Genomic DNA, 22,911 nt, shown 5'->3' with positions numbered 1-22,911 from the left:
GAGTGTATAGTTAATTCAAACCAGACCTTAATACCTAGGAGAAGGATATATCACGAAACCAGATTACCGGAAACAAAGCAGCTGATCATCTTACTTAAGGTCATCTACTGAGCCTGGCCTTCCCAATAAGGGAAGCTTCTCATCATAATGCTTATTTATAGATTCAATTTAAAATGTGAATACCACAGTGTCAGAAACATAGAAACACGAAGAAAAGATGGAAAAATAGAAGCCTTCCTTCCATTCTACAAATTGAGCTTTGTCATGCCCTGTGTTCAGCTGAGAGGTTTTCTAAATAAGACCTACCTAAGGAACATGGACAGAACAACTTACTCCACTATGTTTGTAGAGCCTTCATTGATTACTAGTTTTTGGTACCACTATCTTCCAATGTCCCCAAGGAGATCCTGCTCTGATTTTAATAAACAGAGATATTGTCCAACTAGATTAGTTTTAGATCTAACGATTTTGTCTGCTGGCATAATTAGTAAACAGCGACCAGGTGTCTGAATTATCTTTTGGCTTTCCTCTTCTGCTGTGAAGTGAGTTTTTCCATCGCTAGGTCTTCCACTACCATCTATAGGGGTGGAGGTTGGGAGTGACCATGTGCTTCCAGGGTGCTGCTCTGGGAATGCTGGACTCTCTGTTCCCCTGGGTTCATGAGCTCACCCTGTTTCCATGTGTCACTGCACATGTGTTGGATCCTGATGGAAAAATAGTAGGGATTGAGTGGAAATAGCAGGGAGTGGGACAGCTGCATTTCAAAGCTTTTCATTTCCTTTTCCTCTGTATCCAGCATATGGCTTTAATGGGGTTGCTGAGTGTATAGTTCTGTGTAGTTTCCCCCTTCACATAATTTTCTCTTTCACCTCTGTGCTAACACCAGCCCTAGTCTTAAAAGCAAAATAGCATTCTCACCTGTCTCTTGGGAAGATGAGTTTTACTTTGATTAAAAACAATTTAAGAAATTAAGCTCTCTTAGAAATTCTGCTCATGTAACCTAGGACTATTATTTTTTTAATGCGATCATCCACTGTAAAAAAATTTTTTTTCTATAGCTTTTTCTGGAGGGGAGTAGTGTAGAGGTTTGGGATATATCATGGTCCTGTGGTAGTAGGAATGGAGACTTGTTTTCTGTTCCTAACTTTGCCTCTAACTAAATGACTATTTCAGACATGCCATTTAAACTTTTGGGTCTGCAGAACATGAACATTGAAGGCTAACTGGATGATCTATAAAATCTCTTCCTGATTAAAAAAAAAAATTCTAGGATTACATGAATCTAGTTTTCAATTTTTTTTTGTTTGCTTCTCTTTTGGTTTCCCAGAATTTGAGTGAAATAGAATTTGGAGGAAGTACAAAGTGTGAACAGGACTATTTTCATCCAATAAGGATTTTCTACCATAAACACATTCTTCATTGATTTGTTGTTCTGTGGATTTTCTGTGAATCAAATTTTTCAAAATTACCTGTGGTTCACATGTTTAGAAAGATTGGAATATAATTAGATCGTTTGAATGACTCTCAGAGTGACCATTAAATCCTCTCTGGAACTTTATTAGTTTATTGAAAACAGGGCCTTAGTGTCTTCTTAAGAAGAAACAGAATATATATTTTAGGAAGAAACTTCCTGGAATGGATTAGTCCAGGAATTTGTGCTCAGGATTTTAGCTCCCAGTCCCCTCCTCCCCATCTTTATTTTTGCACTTGATGTACTACTTAACCTTCAACAATCGCTTCATCTCTCTAGGCCACAGGTTGCCCAGCTAATGAACAGCTAATGTATTATTTCAGAATTATCTAGAACTTAAGGGTTACCAAGTTAATTTCTGTAATGTGTTTTGAGATATTCCGATAAAGAGTGATAAGGACAATATCTTATTTTAGTCTCATTTTCCCCTTCATGCTATTAAAAACATTTAATATGAGAAATCCTATTTTTGCTTTCCAAGCAGAACTTTTGAAAATGTTGATGGTAATAACAATGCTGTAAAAAAAAAAACCAGATATTTATTAACCTTAAGCATTCACATTATTTATTAAGCTTCAAATCATCAGCATTAAGTTCTCCCTTTTTTTTTTCCTGGGTGCTATCCAATTTCTTTGCGTATCTTGGTGATTAAAAGTATCCTATATCCACTAACAAGAGGGTGGCTTCGCTTTGTGCCAGATAGAAACTCTAATTCTCCCTAGAGAGTTTAAATTGTGTAGAGTGGATTAGAAGGACGTCTTTCTTAGTTCTGTGAAGGCCACTTTTATCCAAGGACCTTTATTTCCTGGCCTAATTTAGCCACAGGCGTCCTTTAAAGTTGAATAGTACCGATGATTGATAAATATAATCTGCATGGAGATATAACAAGTAACAATTTAGAGACTGTTCTTTATCTTTGGCAGTGGAATTTCAAATCCACATGTCTTTACAGATTAAATACTTATCTCCTGGGTTGAATAATTTAAAACATCAAAAACTTACTTGCTTTGAAATGGCTGGCATGTAGACTAACCACATTATTGTCGCCTAGATCCTTTATTATTTTATTTTTTCATGTTTTTCAAATGTTATAACAGTTGATGGTCTTCTGGGTCAGTAATATGGGCATTTTACCTGCTAATGTATGCCAGTGTGAGGGTGGATCCAGGTTTTGGGGGGCTTGTCTGAGTTTGTTTGGGCTGCTACAACAGAATACCATGGACTAGGTGGCTTATAAACAACAGAAATTTATTTCTCCCAGTTCTGGAGGCTGGGAAATCCAAGATCAAGGTGTCAGCAGAGGGCTGGCTTCCTGGTTCATAGATGACTGTCTTGTCATTGTGTCCTCACATGGTGGGAGGGGCAAGGGAGCTCTCTGAGGTCTCTTTATGAGGGGCTAATTCCATTCATGAGGGCTCCACTCTCATGACCTAATCACCTCCCAAAGACCCAACTGCCTAATACCATCAAATTGGGGATTAGGTTTCAACATACGAATTGGGTGGGGAAGGGGTAAGACACATTCAGTCTATAGAAGGGCCTAAAGCTTACATAATTGGAGAAGTCTCTAAGAAAAAGAACACAAAGTAGGTATGATGGTGAATTTATACATAGAAAAAAAAAATTACACACAAAAATAAATTTAAAAGAGCTGATAAATATCACAAATTAAATATCTGAAACTAAACTGCCCTTTCCCCAGTATTTTTGGGTATATGCACTTTGATTACCTCTTCATATACCAACAATTTGAAATTGTATATCGTTTTCTGTAGATGAAATAGAATAAATTAATCTTTTCACTAGCATGGTTGGTTGAAAAAATTATTATTATTGATAGTTTATAAATGTTCCTTTTATTTCCACAACCCATTATTGGTCATGAAAATTATTGATTGTTGTCAAATTTGGGAAACCTCGGGGCTTCCCTGGTGGCGCAGTGGTTGAGAATCTGCCTGCCAATGCAGGGGACATGGGTTCGAGCCCTGGTCTGGGAGGATCCCACATGCCGCGGAGCGGCTGGGCCCGTGAGCCACAACTACTGAGCCTGCGCGTCTGGAGCCTGTGCTCCACAACAAGAGAGGCCGCGATAGTGAGGGGCCCGCGCACCGCGATGAAGAGTGGCCCCCGCTTGCCACAACTAGAGAAAGCCCTCGCACAGACACGAAGACCCAACACAGCCAAAAATAAAAATAAGTAAATAAATTTATAAAATAAATTTAAAAACTTTGGGAAACCTCTAAAAGTTTCACTCACATATGCACTCTCTCTAGTATTCCTCCAAACACAGAAATGTAATAAATATATTTTATTTCATGCAATTGCCATCAAAAGAAAAAATATGGTGTGTTTATAATTGTATATGCTGCATTATTGAGTATATTCATGACAGAAAGAGAACTTTTACTTTGACTAGATATTTATGGGAACTGCATCCTCTATTCACAATTTTACAAGTCTGATGATTGGAGGAATTTTCCAAAGATTTACGTTTCCTTTTTCACCCATATACTTCTGTTCCTGGGGGCCATAGAGGACGTTCAAGTCACAATACTGCCTCTAGCTCTGCACATTTGTGTTGTGATGTCTGGTGAGTCAGCATAGTAGGCATTAGGGATATTCCTGGAAGCCATTCCTTACACCAGGATGGTTGGCAATAACTTATTTATAATGGAGTGATTGTGAATCATAGGAATATATCTCATTCAAGCCAAAGTAAATGTATACCCTGTTCAATTTCTATTTAACTGGATCTTAAACATGCCTACAGGCAGGTTACCACTAACATGAGAAGTTAAGTGACAGTCAGGACATAGGAGTAGAAAGAGACCGTGGTCTTAACTAATTGTTGTTACAAGACCTTTTCCATATTTTATAAAAATGTAATATTCTCTGAGTACATTGCTGGGGTCCCTCCCAGGGCCTTGGAGGGTGCCTATGAAAGTGAGGATTCTGAACCATAAATGCTATTAACTTCACAGAAAACCTGACTGACCAAGTGCTGGGATTTTTGCCTTTGGAAATAATGTTCTTTATATCTCTGGTCCAGGGGTGAACACACCATTGCGGCGCAAGGCATGGTGCTGATGGCAGTTCTGCTGTCAGGGGATAGCAGTGGACCTCTTTCTTTCCCTTCCCCACCTTTCCTTTTGTTTCTGGTATTCCCAGAGGCTAGCATTATACTTGGCACATACCATGTGGAGAAGCAAGAAGATGAACCTATTCTAAAGTTCAAATCCCACTTCTGCCATTTGGCTTTTGAAAGATTTGTTTATGTTTATGAGTCTCAATTGTAAAATGGAGTTAATAATACATATCTTCAAATGTTTTTACTAGCATCTGAGATAATACATGAAAATTAATTTTTGTGAGCCTTGGTTTACTCATCTATAAAGTGAAATTAATAGCACATATCCTAAAAGGTTGTTTTGAGCATCTGAGATAATGCATGTAAGTTAACCAGCACAGTACTTGGAATACAGATGGCATTGATCAATAAATTATCACTACTTGTAGGAAAGACTCACCAAATATTCTTGTGCTCTTCTTCCCAGCCTCCCTTGCAGTTAGGTTGGAGTCATGTGACTAGCTCTGGCCAATAACATGTGAGAGGAAAGTGGCATTTATGGGCCAAGACAGTTAAAGGCCAGTGTATTTCCTGCATCTCCTTCTACCTCTGCAGCAGCAACCTTGGTGATGGTGTAGCTACACTATGCATGGATCCTGGATCCCTGAGTCACTATCAAAGGAGAAGTCACAGGAGAGCCTCTGGACTGTATTTGGACTTTGTGTGAACATGAAATAAGAGTTGATTGGGTTAATCCACTGTGATTTGGGTTTTTTTGTTACTATGGTTTAGCCTAGCATTATATTGTCATTATTATTATTGTTATTATTATTATTATTACTGAACTGAACTACTCACGAACTTTGGCATTTTAGTGATACATAAAGCTACCTAGAGCATTGGCTCCTGTGCTCAGTAATGGGGACATAAAAATATTGCTGTTGCACATAAAACCACTAGTTCTTCCACAAACACTGGATCTAAGGAGGTCAAACTAAAATAAAATAAGAAAGAGAAAGAAGTGCATTAAAATTTCCATTTGGCTCACCACCTAATCCTTTCTATTTAGGCTACCTTATTTTCATGAAACGCCGACTCTAAGAGTCATGCATATTTTTATGATGTTAAAAAATAATGCCCTTTTCTATCAAAGTTTTAGAAATTATGTTTCCTCCCTTTTAAGTTTCATTGGCTCAGCAGTCCTTCATTCCTTAATAAAAGTTCTAATTAGAGTGCTGTGCACTGCCTTCAGCATTAGGAATAAATTCCATAATCACAGATTCACAGATGGGCAGCTGGTAGGTTACATTCAGAGTTTAGCCAGCAACAGGCACCAGCATAGAATGAATATCTGTGTTTTTATTTTTGGAGGAATTATCACTTAAACTACATGGAAGGGACTTCCCTGGTGGTCCAGTGGTTAAGACTCTGTGCTCCCAGTGCAGGGGGCCCAGGTTCGATCCCTGGTCAGGGAACTAGATCCCGCATGCCACAACCAAAAAAAAAAAAAAAAAAAACTACGTGGAAAATTTCCATTTACCACCTTTTTTTTTTTTTAAATAGTGAAACTCTAAAAATGGTTCCAGGTGTCCAGCTCTCTTTGGGAAGACTGGTAGAAATGGGCTGTTTCCTAGATCCTGTGTGATTGTTATCCAAAACCTCCAGAAGTAGACCAGGGCCAGTGCAAACCATGGCAAGAGGTTAGTACCTGAAGGGCTTCAGGACATGCCACACCAAAATATGCTGTTTTGGCATATTGACTATTTTGAGCTGAAGGCACTTGAGAAGCAGCAGTTGGAGGAGGGGCTCTCTGACCTACTTTTTTCTACCTAAAAACAGGCCATAAAATGAGAAAGATGCCTTCCTGTACAAGCAAGAGAAGTCTCTGGTCCTGAATACCAGAGACTGGAAATCAGTGCTGAAATGGGTCTGTACAAACTTACTAAAATAACCTTATCTTCCTAGTTTTGCCCGCCCCTCCAGGTATCTCCTCCTCACTTCCCACCATTTGCTGCCTCTATTTCAAACCTCTTTGTCTTATTTCTTATAATTTATCATTTCTTTGTCTAAAAGTTATAAAAGCTTTCTGCTCTGGTCACTTCTTCAGGTCTTCATTCTCTTGTGAAGGTCCCCATTTACCTGTAAAATTCTAATAAAACCTGCATGTTTTTCTCCTGTTAATTTATCTTTTGTCAGTTTAATTCTTAGGCCTAGCCAGAGACCCTAAGAGAGTAGAAGAGACTTTTTCCTCCCCTACATACCAAAGAAGTAATAGCAATATTGGTAATACCAATACCATCACACTAATCATTATTGTGATGATCTAGAGAAGTGACCAGACCACAGGTCAGAATGTTGGAAAGTCAGGTGGGACACAGATGGTTTGGGAAGCTGGCCTTGAACCAAGACAGAGTACTGGATCTTTTTTTTTCTGAGTGCTGCCTAGACACCTGGGATGGGGGCAAGCAGGCAGCAAGGGTGATGAACAAGTCACAGCCTTAAGGATGTGGAATTAAGTTGGACCCTCAGGACAGTTTGAGAAAAATGAGAATGCTTTTGACACAAAGGAAACATGCTAATATTTATTAAACTTGAAGATGATATAAAAGAAATATACATAGGTTAAGGGGGTTTCATAACCTTAGTCTAATATGGACAGAGAGGTTTACTACTAGCTTTATATGGTCCTTGTGTCCAGATATTCCATGACAGATAAAAGAGCAAAGATTAAAAAAAAAAACCCACATCTAATGAGCCTCCTTAAATCACCAACTGAACTACTGTGTAGCAGAAATACTTGGATAGGGACTTCCCTGGTGGTCCAGTGGGTAAGACTCTGCGCTCCCAATGCAGCGGGCCCAGCCAGGTTTGATCCCTGGTTGGGGAACTAGATCCCGCATGCATGCCGTAACTAAAAGATCCCTGCATGCTGCAATGAAGATCCCGTGTGCAATATTAAGACCAGGTGCAGCATAGCACAGGGAGATCATCTCGGTGCTTCGTGACCTAGAGGGGTGGGATAGGGAGGGTGGGAGGGAGATGCAAGAGGGAGAAGATATGGGAATATATGTATATGTATAGCTGATTCACTTTGTTATACAGCAGAAACTAACACACCATTGTAAAGCAGTTATACTCCAATAAAGATGTTAAAAAAAAAATAAAACCACTGTACACTTTAAGATTTATTTATTGATTGATTGATTGCTATGTTGGGTCTTTGTTTCTGTGCGAGGGCTTTCTCTAGTTGCGGCAAGTGGGGGCCACTCTTCATCGCGGTGCGCGGGCCTCTCACTATCACGGCCTCTCTTGTTGCCGAGCACAGGCTCCAGACGCGCAGGCTCAGTAGTTGTGGCTCACGGGCCTAGTTGCTCCGCGGCATGTGGGATCTTCCCAGGCCAGGGCTCGAACCCGTGTGCCCTGCATTAGCAGGCAGACTCTCAACCACTGCGCCACCAGGGAAGCCCCAAACCATTGTACACTTTAAATGGGTGAATTGTATGGTACGCGAATTAAGTCTCAATAAAGCTGTTTTGTTAAAGTGGAAAAAAAAAAAAAAAAAAAAAAGCCCAGGCACAGCCTAAATAAATAAATAAATCTTAAAAAAAAAAAAAAAGAAAAGGAAATACTTGGATAGTCATAACAGATGGGCCTAACTTAAAAAGCTTCTTGGCAATGTTGGGATATGACTACACATTCTGAAATATTTGAAGAAATCTACATAATAAATTGCAGCTACATCCCCAATAAGGAGACATGCAGAGGAAAAGGAGAGGGATCCTGCAGGTATTCTGGAAACAGGAAGAGTCCCTGTGCTGTCTCACTAGCAGAAGCAGAATCATTGCTCAGATTTCTCTACAGCTGTGATTTACTACCACTAGCAACAGACAAGCTGTTCTGAGTTCACTCCGCATAATCCTCCCATGGGGGCTTCAGTGCTTTCCCCATTTTCCAGAGCAGCGGCCTCCAGCAAGAGGCTTGCCCGGTGGCTCTCCCTCGGGCCAATTTAGCCTCATTAACTACCTGCAGGTGGTTAATTCCCGTTCCTCCATGAGGTGCTGGTTCTCACACTTGGGCATCAGCATCACCTGGAGGGCGTGTTAAAACACAGATTGTTGGCCGAGCTCCCCCTGTTTCTGATGCAGTCGGTCTGCTCGGGAGCCCAGAAACTGGCCTTCCCAACAACTCCCCTGGAGATGCCGTTGCTGCTGGTCCGGCGGCCACCCTTGAAGAGCTGCTGTTTAATATACACCCCAGAGGTACTTTTATAGTAAATGATTTATTAACAAAAGTGAATCCTTTTCTGTAATCCTGGAGCATGCTTACCAATCATTTTCTACTACTCGATGCTGAATGTTTATAATGTTTCTAAAGATCTTCTCTGAATCACCAAATCACTGGATCTCGGGTGTTCGACAAACCTTACGGGGCCGGATTTTCTAATTTCTTATTTTACCCCCTTTCTTTATTGGGCTTAAGTATAATTTTACCCTTTGTGCTCCAACCCAGTATCCCTGGATTTTCTGATAAAGCCTCTGTCTTCCTCTCTAGCCAGTTGTTTATCAGTGGCAGGCTCTTTCTTCCTCCTCTTCCTTGTCACAAGTAAGGATGGTAGTCTAAGGAACGCATTGACTTTAATAAAAGTGCCGTAAATAGACAAGATATCGGTATAATCAGTACTACTTTGGGTCACCTCCCCTCTCAGAAATGGTGCTACTCAGTCTTACCCGATTTTCTGTCCTATTATTTGATCGCCTATTGCTTTTTCCTCTCTGAAAAACATGATATAATTCTTGCAGATGAGAATCCAGTTTAATTCCTTCTTTTTTTCTAGTTCTGAAAGTTCTTTTTTCTTTTCTCCAGGCTCATGATATTTTCATATAAGTTACTTTCTGTCATCGTGTCTCCCTGCTTGCTTTTTTTGGTTGCTTGCTTGTTTTCATCATATATATATTTTTTACTGTGCTAAAATGGACACAACAAAGTCAACCCTTTTAACGAATTTAAGGTGTACAATTAAGTGGCCTTAAGTACATTTATAATATTGTGCTACCATGACCACTGTCCATTCTCAGAACTTTTTCATCATCCCAAACAAACTCTGTGCCCATTAAACAATAACTTTTCATCCTCCTCTCCTCCCAGGCCCTGGTAACATGTATCTACTTTCTGTCTTTATGAATATGCCAGTTTTAGGTCCCTCGTACTGAAATCCTACAATATTTGTGTCTGGCTTATTTCACTTACTATAATGTTTTCAAGATTCATCCCAGCTGGCTTTTATAATTTGTATTTCTTCTTAGTTCCCTGCAACAAAGCTTGCACTTTTCTAGTACTCTTTTCCAAAATAAAGCTCTTCTTTTTATTTTTATGACCACCCCTGCTCCTCCCCCCTCCACTTTTCTTTTGAAAACTGACTCTCCCTATCATGAAAGTAAGGATTCTAGAATCATTTCTTTTGTTTGGCTTTTACTAGCAGGTGAATAGAGTTTTGTGTGCTGATTATTCATCCTGTGACTCATGTGTAGTGCATCACTGAAATCTCTGCTATCATCTTGTTCCATAACCAGCCACAGCAAGTAGAATTTTCCCAAAACCTTTTAGGTGTCTCTCAGAATTTTGCCAAGATCTCTTTCTAGATCCTTCTAGAAGTAATCTTTAAACTGAGGGAAACAGGGAAGAATGAAAGTACCTGTTGGAAGTTGTATTGCTTGGACTTTATCTGCCAGGCAACTTTAGCATCCTGTCATTCACATGACTATTGTTTTTTTCTCAAATAATGAGTGAAGAAAGTAGACAGTAGGGGTTGTGAAAAAGTTTAAAGGACAGGAGAGTCTTTTAATCACATTTACCTGTATTTTGTTGCATAGGCTGGTGCTTTACATCTGACAGAGCGGCAACACATGAGTCACTGCCAAAGGGGGGAAAACCCCAATTATCTGATAGCTATGGTTGGAACAGGGCGATATCTTGGCTTTTGATTACATATGAGTTCAGGTTGTGTACCACTTTGTTAAAGTTGTGGAGAAGGTAAGGGTGCCTTCAAGGAAAGTAAATAGTACAGCCAAAGTACTAGATCAAAAGAAATTGTTTCCACCAATAACAGTGGATTCCTTTTCCATCGTTTGAAAGTCACATTAACTTATAAACTGCTTGAACATTAGGCTTGTGCTCAACTACTGCCCAGCTATCAGTTGGATATCAAGCATTCAATCAATCCAAAAATGATTTTGTTCATTTTTGTTCATAGTGATCTCATTAATATATATACATTATATATATACACATATACATATACATACATTTATATATATTACATACAACTGTACACATGATTTGGAAAAGCTTGGGTAACTACTAGTTCCTCCTTTTAAATAACTGCTTATTGGTACTAATTAGTGAATGATGTTTTAATAAATAGTACTCTTTCTTTACTTTTGTATATGACAAACTCCATGTGCTCAGAAAGAATAGAGATTATGTGTTTTTACTGGACTTGCAATTCAATAAGCTAAGCTTGGTTTTATTTCCAAGTTCAAAGTTACTTAAGGAAAATGGGAAACATAAATAACATTGTATGTACCTTTTGTAGGCAGATAAAATAGAAAGTACGTGTACAGAAACATTAGCCTTGCACATTCATTTTGCCTCAACCCTGATATTATATTCCCCCACCCATCATCATGCATTTAGAAAATTATGTTTTAAAAAATGGCTCACACTACAGAAGCAAGGAAAGAAGAGATGATTGTAAGGATGGAACTTTAACCCCTCTATCCTGAAACTCTGTTTCTAATTAAGAACTTGAAACATTCAATCCATGTTGTGGCTATATTTTCCAGCATGGAACTTCTTAATAGATATTGAAAAGAAAGTTTTCCCTGTATTTCTAGTTCTTTATTCAATCTCTTAGACTTTGAGTACTAAGATAATTTGATTTAATGTAGTCAAACCAATATTTGAAAGAAAATTTTTTAAGCCCTGCTTCCTATTTGATGATTAGTAAGCAAAGTTCCTTCTTGCAAAAAGTTCATAATTTGGCAAGGGTGAATGCGGCACAGGGGTGTGAAATAAGGTGAATAGACATGTATGGTTTAAGACAATGGGAAGAAAATGAAGGCTAAGGAATGGTACCAAGGCCTCTGGCTCTGAGGGTTTGAATCGGGAAAGAGATCAGTTACCCTAGAAGAGATAAGGAAAAAACAGGTGGTAGCATTTGAGATGGATCTTGATTCTCAGAGTTGAATGTGCATCAGGATTACCTGGAAGACTTGTTAAAACACAAATTGCTGGGCCCACACTCAACATTTTTGATTCAGTAGGTCTGGGGTGGGGCGTGAAAATTTGTATTTCTAAGTTCTCCGGTGATTCCCATACTGCTTATTCAGATATAGCACTTGAAGAACCATTGCTCTAGAGAGACTGAAAAAGAACAGAGGGTGTTTAACCCAGAGAAAGAGAATGGGCAAACTTGAGAGGCAAGAAACTGAAGGGCACTTTGAATAATAATAATGATTGATACCTAGCTTTTTAAAGTTATCTCATTTTTGCCAATGAGGACATGAAGTTTCACAGAGGTTAAAGAGCTTGCTTAAAGTCACAGACCTAATAAGCAGCAGAGTCAGGATTTGAACCCATGGAGTCAGCAACCCAGAACGTTATGTCTAACTGCTGTGATTAATAGTTAAAAGCAGTACCTCTTGACTGACAAAGGCTTTTTTTTTTTTTTTTAGGCAGTAATGAGAGTAAGGCTTAGCATGCAGGTTGCAGTTATATTTCAGAGGGTTAAGTACAAAATTCCTTACCCTGGCACTTAGGATGTTAATAGAGATGTATTAAAAATTTTTGATCAGGATTAATTGAGTAGTAATGTATATAATCAAGAGAGGCAAAAGGATGGAAGCCTAGTTAGAAGCTTTTATAATAGCCCAAGGAGGGAATTCCCTGGTGGTCCAGTGGTTAGGACTCTGCGCTTTCACTGCCAAGGGCATGGGTTCAATCCCTAGTCCGGGAACTAAGATCCCACAAGCTGCGTGGTATGGCAAAAAAAAAAAAAAGGCCAAGTAAACTAGGGCAATTGCAGTTGGAATGGGGTGGGGGGATGGGGATAAGAGCTCCTTTGCAGATTGGCTATACTGGTGATCCCTAGTCCTTCTACCAACTGTGATTCCATGATTTGAAAGATTTGGTTTATGACACAAACTTAACAAAGAGAAATGTGTTCTATCTGAGATCATTATTTTTCCCACCGTAACACATCCAGATTGTAACTGAAAGTCCATAATCATCAAGGGCTCAAAATCCCAGCACTGTCCCAGTTGTGAATAAGCACCAAGCTTGAACAAGTGAGCAGACATTTAAAAATATTTTACTGCTTTCAGTTGCGGGTCTTTGTCACGGTACCCATATCCAAGGTCAATCACATAACGAACATTTAAAATTTAAGTCTGATCTACATTCATGTTTCAGAAATTCTTCTGATGCCATCAAAAGCCAGTGGAATGTTTTCATAATCCTGAGATAATAACTAACCATACTGATGTAAAATAATTCCAGCCAAAACAAAGAAATCCATGTGGTTTTATGACTAACTATGTAATGTACACTAGCTATTTGAAAAATTGAATATATCTTTCCTCTCTTTATGCTTCTAATAATACAGGATTTTGCTGCCTGATAATGTATGTGGGTGCCTATGAGTAAGAGTCAAGAAATATTCTCTAGTTTGAGGTCTGGCGTTTTGGAGGCAGCTGGAGAGTACCGACCAAGACAGAAAGTTTGGAGAAGGGCCCCATTTGGAGGAGCTGGTGCTAAGTTGATGTGGATTAGGACAGGCATGTTGGGATGTCTTTTTAACTCAGGACCCTAAGGCAGGATGTCATTACCAATCAGTGCTTATAAAAACAAATACTGAAACTTTGGGGAGTCCAGAAAAACCGAATTTGTCTCTCTCCAAGGTGAAATATTTTAACCTGATAAACTTTTCGAATGCCATTTTCAGATAAAATAAAACTTTTCTAATGTTGATCTAAAAGTTCCGCTTAAGTTTGTCACTGCTCATACCCCCAAACCCATGGAAAAAAGTTTTTAAAGTTTCTTTTAGGCATAATAGTGATAGCCCACACGTATGTGGTCAGGAAATAGTTATGCACCAGGCCTCCAGTAGCTGTAGCTGGAGAAAGCACTCAATAAGGGGATCCATTTCTGCACAATAGAATCTAGTTTCTCCCTCACAGTAGCATCCAGCTGAAAGTCAGTCCTTCTCACACTGTCAAAAGCCAGAGCACCTGAGAGGGGAGTCATTCATGGAAGCAGGTACTCTTTTAGAGGGCCTGGGAAAGGAGTTCTAGTATCTATTCCATGGAAATTAGGAAGAGCAATAGCTAGAGCTATAAATACAATTCATTACATGTATTTGGAAATTGAATGTTGAGCAATTACCATCAAAGATACTGAATATACACCGCAAATTAGCAAGTCAACCTTGCTAAAGGAAACAGCAACTCTGACACTAAGGTAGGAAGTGAAACAGCACAAAAACAGGGAAATATCAGCAGATAACGTCACCAAGACGATGAAACAAAAGGGGACACAAGTAAGACCATAACTGCTGTATTATCCTTAGCTACACATAGCTAAATGCAGCAGGTATATTATTTTTAGCCACACATAAATAAATGAGTCACCATTCTCTGATGAGGAAAAATCAGAAAAAATGCTAAAAGGGAGTAATTCCAAGCTATATATCACTTATGGTGAATATATGTATGTATGCATCTATTTGCTTAAGTTAGCTGTTAAGGAAGTTCTATGTAGTTTATTCCTCAGTGGGGGAGTCAGTCATCAACAATTATATTTTTCCTTTCCTTATAGAGATTCATAGGAATTTCCGGGTGTCGCTTACCAAAACCCGGTGGATCCAAGGAGCAGCCAAGCCCTTGGTACTAGCGCAGAGAGATGAGCGGGCATCCCTGTGCACCCTAAGCTGCAGGACCACCCAACCAGGGTCAGTGCAGCCCTGGGAGCTGGCGGAGCACAACCGGGGACAAAAGGTAGATTTAGGAATGAACCTTTAGTTCAGGGTTAACCAGAGAGACTGCAGCTGGGCAGTGCAAGCTGTTGTATCTTGAAGTTAAAAGGGTTTCCTGTGTGGTTACCCGACAGAGTTACTAAATGGCTTGCATGAAACAACATGCAGCATTCCGCAGATACTTCACAATTACCTTATATCATCACCATGCAGTCAAAAGACAAAGAGAAAATGCAGGGAGAAGCTTTTAACAGCAATTTGTAGCAAAGATGTTTAGAATAAGAACCCATTGCTTGTTACCACTGGTTCTTACGTTAATCACCTAATTGCAAATTGGCTTTCATTAATGCCTGGATACAACTGAAATAACCTAATGCTTTCTCTGCTCTGATATCCTGCTACTTACGTACATAGAGCATGCCTGTACATAAAGATTTTTTTTCTTTCCACAAGCATTTCATGGCTCCATTTTTTCCTTTCTGTTTGGTGGCAGAGAAACAAGACTAGTGAACCATGTGGCTGTATTCTGAAGCCATATCTCATAGATGGACTATAATATAAAAACGGAAGTGTTCTGAAAAGCAATATATGGATCTGTATTTACAAAACAGCTCACCATCAAGTCCAAAGTTGTGGAGAAGATATTTGCTGCCTTTGAATATTGCTCTCCTCTTACCATGGCCCGTCCTGGCATGGTGGCCCTCTCTCCTTAAAGAGAGGCAGGCTTAAATCCACACTTACTCACTGCATTCTAAAGGTGACCATCACCTTCCGTTAATGAAAAAGGACACAAACCGACCATTGCTTGTGGCACTTGTTAGTTTACAAACCCAAGAGAACCGCCTGCATGGTCATTCCTGGCCTCTAGGTGTGTACCATTCCAGATGCTCCCATGGCACATAGAGTATCAACACCTGAATACGTAGTGTTTAAGTGAACCAGTTTGGAGTAAGCCAGTTACTGCAGCATTCTACCAAAGGGAAGGTAGAATTGCCAAGTGGCAAACATAGCATCTTCCTCCTCCTCTTTTTTAAACTTCCCTCTAATGCAAACTCTGTTCATTATAGAAGATCATGTAGTAATAAAAATGTACAGAAGAAAACAAAAATTACCCTTTCCCCATGCAGAAATAATCGATGTAAGTACTTTGCAATTTTTTTATCCATTCTTTTTTGAGATTTATTATTTCTATTTTTTGATACTTCTGGATATATTTATTTCATTATCTATAACGAATGTGTATGTTCATCACTCAGAAAATGTTCCAAGTCTATAAGGACTAGTTTGTTTGTTTGTTTGTTTGTTTGTTTTCCTCCAAAAGGAGGACTAGTTTTCAAGAAGCCAAATTTTAAGTCAGTATAGCATTCAGGTTACAGATGGTCCTTTGATGAGCTACTGGAAAGGAAAATGCAGAACTGTCTATTCCATTTGTGGTATGTCATAGTACCACTCTATATCTCTGATTTTTCTGTTTGTTTGTTTTTTATTAGGCTAGTTGAAATATATGTTCATCTTCATTTTGAATTTATTCCCAGAATTTTCTTTTTCATAGCTCTGGGTTATACACTTTAACTAATTGTCTTAATGAACTCATCTTATCTTCAAGAATATCTAATTCAAAAGTTACTGTTTATGAATAAGAAATTTTTCTTATAAAATATAACCTTAAGGAAATAAATAGAACACACCAAAGTAGTGAATAAGCAGGATAAAAGAAAAAACTATGAATGCAGCTTAAGGTCTAAATCTTAACTCCTTGGGTAAAAAGCCTCTTTACTCTCTGAATCATAGAAAAGGACCTGTTTTTTGTTGTTTTAAAATCAAGCTAAACATAACACCAACTACTTTCATGCCTAGAAACTAAAAAAGTCTAGTTTCTCTAAACCAAAGTTTTCCTCTTTCCTCTTTATAATGGGCTGAACTTGTCATCATGTATATCAAAAGCTTAATAAAAATTAAACTACTGAAAAAAGTGATAAACCTCTTTGGTTCTGATTGGAAATTTACTGACTGAAATGAAAGCACTGAAGGCAGGAAATAATTTTTTGTGGATAAATTCAAATGGGATGAATGAATGAATTCAATTTTTGGTCTGTATAATTTTTCCAACTTGGCTTCCCAGGCTTTCTGGTGACTTTCACAAATAACTGCTGTTTTGGAAGTACACAGGTTAATTTGGCTCCCAAACGAGTTTTCCTAGGATACTCTTAAATCAGGGCCCTGAAGCCAAGTTCACCCAGCATTCAGGCACATGTGAAAGTGTCTGAAAAATTTGCAAAGAGGAGGTAGAGATGTGCCGTGTTCACTAGTCTCCTGAGCAAAGTTTCATTGCCAGAAAGAAAGGGTGACCTATTTAGTAGAGAAAAGGGGTGACACTGTGGCGGCCCTCTCAAATTAATCCCTGATACCCAGATTAATCCCTGGTTCCTATGTAACAGTTTTAGCAGCTTTGCCAGAAGGGGCCCTAGCGGCTTCAGGACACAGTGGCCTTGTCTCAGAGTTTGCACTCTCAGTAGGGAGCATTGTACCCTTAGTGGGCATTGGTGATGGCCGCTGCTTTTGGGGGTGAATGTCACCCTATATCTAGGACAGGAGAAGAGGAGCACCAGCCGGAGGCCACCATGAAGACTGGCTTGTGGAACCCAGAGGAAGCATTTCTTGAGAATTTTCATACTTTGTGGGAGGAACTGAGGCTGACGGGGGCAGAGTCAGAAAATACTGTTTTGTGTTAATTGTTTTGACAACATATTTATTTTTCTGGCTGCAGTGACCTAGGATATATGAATTTTCCTCCAACTCTGAGTCTGTGCTAGAATAAAGATGAGCCAAAGTGGGTGGAAAAAGCATCTGAGGCTTGGAAATATGATTAAGTATGCATTTTAGATACTATTTACTATCCAATTGTTATTTATGTGAACTGGTTGTATCCTACTAATGTGCATGGTCCAGTCCCAGTTGGACGTTAAGCAGGAAATGTCATATCAGAATGTGTAGCAGTTGATAAAATATGATTTATTAAAACTCTGTGGTATGAGGAACACTGTTTAACGCCATGGAACACACACATTTGATGGAAGCAGGGTATGTGTGGCAAATTCCTATCTCCACTGCGTGTGTCCATAACTGTGCTTTATGCTGTTGTCTTAATTATGGGCTAAATGACTACCAGTAATTGTTAAGAGCTGTTAAAGGTGTTGCCTCTTAGAGAAGAAGTATGTCTTTTCGGCTTCCATTGTAAAAGCTGTCTAGTGCTGGGTCCTTAAAAGCAAGAGCTTAGTGTGGGGATTCACAACCCAGGAAGCTAGCAGAAGAGGTCAAGACACTTCTGTGGTTCGGCAAATAGAGCTTGTCAGGAGCATATGCTGATGTAAACTTCTAAGGCCAGGACCTTATTTGTTTTGTTCCCTGCTGTAGCTCCAGCACCTAGCACGGTGATGCCCATTAGTATGTGTTGAATGAATGAATAAATGGGCATGCAGTGAGGACATCTCATGCAACTTGGGCAGGAGGAGAACCAGTTTAAAGCAAACTAGATGAGCACGGCTCAGCTTCAACTGAAATTAGAAGTTGTCAGCCTAGAAAAGAGCCATGTAGTCTTCCCCAGGAGGCCAGGAAGATGATTTTGATCCATGGGTAGCAGAAGAGAAATGTTTAAATCAGGGCCACTGGGAAAAATTTGTAACTTAATTGGACTCTTCACCAGCTATTTATGTCCCCTGTTGTCTCCCCCATGCCTGTAGTGAGAGAGTTTTGTAGAACATCTACTATGAGAAGGGGTACAGGCTCTGTGGTTGTAGTAGTTATCTGTTGCTGAGTTACAAAGTTACCATGAAATGTAGCAATTTATTTTGGAATCCAGACACAGCATAAGAGGGTGGTTCTGACTCAGAGGCTTTCATAAGCGTGCTGCCAAGCAATTGGCTGATGCTGCAGTCATGTCAAGGCCCGACTGGGGTTAGTGAGTCTGCTTCTAAGCTCACTCACGTGGTGGCTGGTGGACCTCAGTTCCTCACTGGCTGTTGGTAGATCGACAACAAGGTCACGCGAACCTCTCTTTAAGGCTGCTCAAACACAGGATACTGCTTTCCCCCAGGGTGAGTGATGAGACAGAGAGAGAGAGGGGGGAAAAGCAATGAGACAATCTTTTATAACCTAATCTCAGAAGTGACATCCTATTACTCCTGCCATATTCTGTTGTTCACACAAACCAACTTGAGAAGTGTGCAAGAGAACAGTTCCAGTATGTGAATACCAGCAGGCGGGGATCCCTGGGGGCCACCTGAGAGGCTGGCTACAGTACCAGCTATGGGCACGGTTCCATAAAGTGTGTCGCTCCATAGGGGAAAGAGTGGCCTCACCCCCAAGGAATTTATAGTCTATTCTGGGCTATAGAAATATTTGAATAATTTTTAAAAAAACGAAAGCTATCTACAAGTTCAAAGTAAAATCCAAAGATCCTCCATAGGTTTCTGCTATAGTATTTGAAATGGAATGCTTCTAAAGCCAACTAGTTTGGGGCTCAAGAACAGAAATTGATGCCAGTCTAGCATCTCTGGATCAGTCCTATCTGTGCAAACTGTCAGAAGGGGCGGAAAGGAGTCACCTTTTCAATTCAGCTTCTATTAGTTGGTTCTCCGGGCAGGAATGAGGGGAAATCCTCTTAATCACTCCACACCCCCATTTTCTGGCTTGCACAACCTCCTTTTGACATGAGGATTACCTTCACAGTAAGGGGCTTTCTCAAACCTCCAGTCCAGCCTCTAAAAAAAGCTGTACTTCCGTCTAGAGAGTGTTACATCCATAACAGTCTCACAACTTATGCAATAATTAAAAAGTTGTCTGACAAGTGAGGACATGCACCTGTGTCCTGGTGCGATGGGAGAGGGAGACATCTGGGCTCACGGAGACAGGGCTTTTCTGTGGGCTGAGCTCTGCAAACTGTCCTCTGTGTGGAGTGTTCCTGTCTTCTCAGCGCTTGGTGAGGTTACTCCTGTGGCTACGTTTCCACACGGGGGAAAGATCAGCAAAATAAGAGTCCCAGAATGTCTTGTTTGAGATCCACAGCCGACTTGGCTACACCACAAGGAGTTAAAGCTGTCCCTCTGCACCAGCAAAGCAACACAGAGCAAGGGAGGCTCTAATTGCTATTTTAGAACCGGCAGGGGGATCGGTAGATGCAGTGATCTAATAGTTTTTTCCATAGCTATTGTTCTGAGACATGAGAGCTATCGGTAGTCCTTATAATCCAAATTTTCCAAACCTGAGCAGTTGTCATGATTTGAGTTTGAATTAACCTTTAAGCCATTTTATTCCTTAGATCCCTGAAGCCATTAGACAATAAAAGCGCACGCCGCTAAACTGTGGCTGTTTTGTAAAACCACATAGTAGATAATAATTACAATGGTCTTTTCCATTTCTTAGATAAGCTCTGCTGGCAGGATTAATAAACTTGATTTCAACATCTCAATGAGGGAGTGGTTATATTAAACTACTGAGATTGATTCTAGCAACATAATCTTTACAGTAAATATTAATAGAGGAAAATCTGATTCTTGGCGAAAGGGATAGTGAGGTTATTCATCAAAATTTTACTTTGATCTAAATTCCAATTTACTTAATACACATTCTTTAATAAATCTTATTATAAGCACATTGTTCAAATTATAGACTCTGGTTACAGAAGTCATTCCATCCAACTCTCTGGGTGCTAAGAAAGCCATGATTTAAAGGTCTGTTTTTAGGTAGGTATCTGATGAGAGAGGAAATAGTGCCTTCGTTTAACAAATGGGAAAGAAAACAAATGAAAATTTTGGGTGACCATCTTCTTCTCTGCTCTTCTTTGTCTGCAGCAGTTTATTTCCTATGACTTTTACCCATTGGCATGAGGAATAGGACTACTTGTCAAAAGCCGGTCTGCTGAGTAGAATTCAGTTTCTAAGGCAATTACGCAAAGATTGTCCTACTTTTAACAAAACTTACTTGGCCCTTGCACATAATGCTCCAGGAATTCTACGCAAGGCATGATGGAAAGGAGTGTGCTTTTAGGAGTATGGCTGCAAAATATCCCCAAGAAAGGTTGTCTTGTCCCCTGGATAGGTACCTCCAAGACCGCCTCCATGACTTTGAAAAAATGCATCACTTGGTTGTTATCAAGGCCTTCACAAAGGTCGCTTTATTCATCTGCTAACATTTAATAAGCACTTACTGAATTCTACTTTGTGCCAGGTAGAGAAGTAGGTGCACTTAACAACAGATGTGTAGCATAGTTGTTAAGAGCTTAGATTTTGAACACTAATTGCATGAGTTAGGTTCCTATTTCAGACATGCTAATTGTGTAGCTTTGGCCAAATTACTTGACTTCTTTGTGCCTTGGTTTTTTCAGCTGTAAAATGCGGATAAGAAGAGCATCTATCTCATAGAGTTGATGTGAGGATTAAATGAGTTAACGTGCGTAATGCCTTTAGAACAGTGCTTGTCATATAGTAATGCTGCATGTTTTAGTTATCGTTATCATAAATATTATTACTGAAAACAAACATAGTCTCAATCAATTATTTGCATCTAAATCTCTCACCATCCACTCTTCACATGTCATTTCTCATAGTTACTTTTTTTTTTTGTTAAGTGTAAAGTAATGGACCTTCAATAATTACAGCACTTTGCAATGTGAGACCCTTATTTTGTAAATGAAAACCAGCCCTGGAAAGGCTGTTTGAATGGCCCGAAGTAAAACACTTAGTTGGTTGCAGTGCCAGGATTAATATCCTGTTTATGCCTCTAATACCTTAACTGTGGCTTAAAGGTCAGGGTGGCATAGCTTTGGGGGCCTGAGCTCAGACCTAGGGCAGAGGACCCCTAGCTTGTTCCCCTCTTGCCACCACTACCCAGTGAACAAATAAGCATTCATTCCTTCTCCACCAAAGCCAGAGACTGTGGCTTTGAATCTCCTTTAGGAAAGTGTTCTGGCCACTTTCCCAGCCCCAAGCATTTGTATAGCTAGCATTGATACAGGAATGAAGAAAATGTGAGTGAGTGTCTCTGCCATTGCATTGTTGACAGAAACCAATCCAAATTAGCTTACACAAAAATGGAATGTATTCATACTGAAGGAAGACATGAGAAACAAGCCTTGAGAAGTCTTCAGAACTAGTTCACATTCCATCAGAATTCTCTGTCTCTCATCTCTGCTAGAGAAGCAGAGTGTTGGCTTCATTCTCCCAGATCAGCTTTCCCCACATATAGGGACCTGGCTACCACAGCTCCAGACTCAGAATCTTATGTGATACAACGGGCCTGGCTTGCACTGGGAGCCCATCACTGTCAGGGACAGGGGAGGTATTACGAGTGCCCCTGTTGTGGGCAGCAGAGCAGAGGGGAGGATGGATTTACCAACCATCTCTTTCTATAACAAAACTTTCTCTGACATCTGTTATTCTGGGATTTAAGAGCCCCAAACTCTTCTCTGGATGAAGGAAACAGCAACTTGCCTAATATTTAGCATTTTATAATTTTATAAGCGCATATATTTGGCCAGACATGGAACAGTTGTTTAAAAGCCATTTTTTACAAATGAGAAAATCAAGAATCTAGCTTGTTGTAGTCATGTATTTAGTAAGTAATCAAACATAAGTTAGAACTGGGTCATTTTGTCTCATTAAGCATTCTTTCTACCCATTTTGCTAAATCAAGGTATTTATTGTTCTTCAGTTTATAGGCAAAAAAGGCATTGAATACAGTGTGCTAGGGACCTGGTACAGTGTGTGCATCAATACGTATACGGTGAATGAATGTCTTGCCCATGTCACAGAGCGAAGCCTTAAAAAGGTGAGAGATAGAAATGAAGATTTGTGCACCAGTGAGGCCCCCCCAGCTTTCCTTGGCATGCATCCATCAGGGCTGGAGCTCTTCTTGAGTACTGGCTGACAGAAGTTTTTCTTGTTTTCTTTCCTGATTCAGATTGCCAGATCCTTGTGTTTGATTTTAAATATATTATGTCAGTACGTCCTGTTTACTTGGATTAGTTCACAATTACTCTTTTTGTCTTCTGTTCTATGAAACAAGGGTTACTTTTTTGTACCTGACCGGATGCTTAGCATGTCTTATGGGCTTAATTTTGTTTAGTTCTGGCAAATACATTTCGCAACTGTATTTAACAACCCAATCAGTTCATAGGATTGGGGGGTGGTGATGAGTAAAGTGAAATTCTACAAGCTCTTTTGCCTGGCTATTAATGAAATGATTCATTCTATATTAAATGTTACTCAAAACAATTCTTAAAGGGATCCATTTCACTCACTAGATCAATCATGATGTCCTCACTGAGTTTTTGATTTCCAAAATCAG

Source organism: Balaenoptera ricei, chromosome 3, assembly GCF_028023285.1.
Source record: "Balaenoptera ricei isolate mBalRic1 chromosome 3, mBalRic1.hap2, whole genome shotgun sequence".
Lineage (NCBI taxonomy): Eukaryota > Metazoa > Chordata > Mammalia > Artiodactyla > Balaenopteridae > Balaenoptera > Balaenoptera ricei.
Note: the sequence above shows the minus strand (reverse complement) of the source record.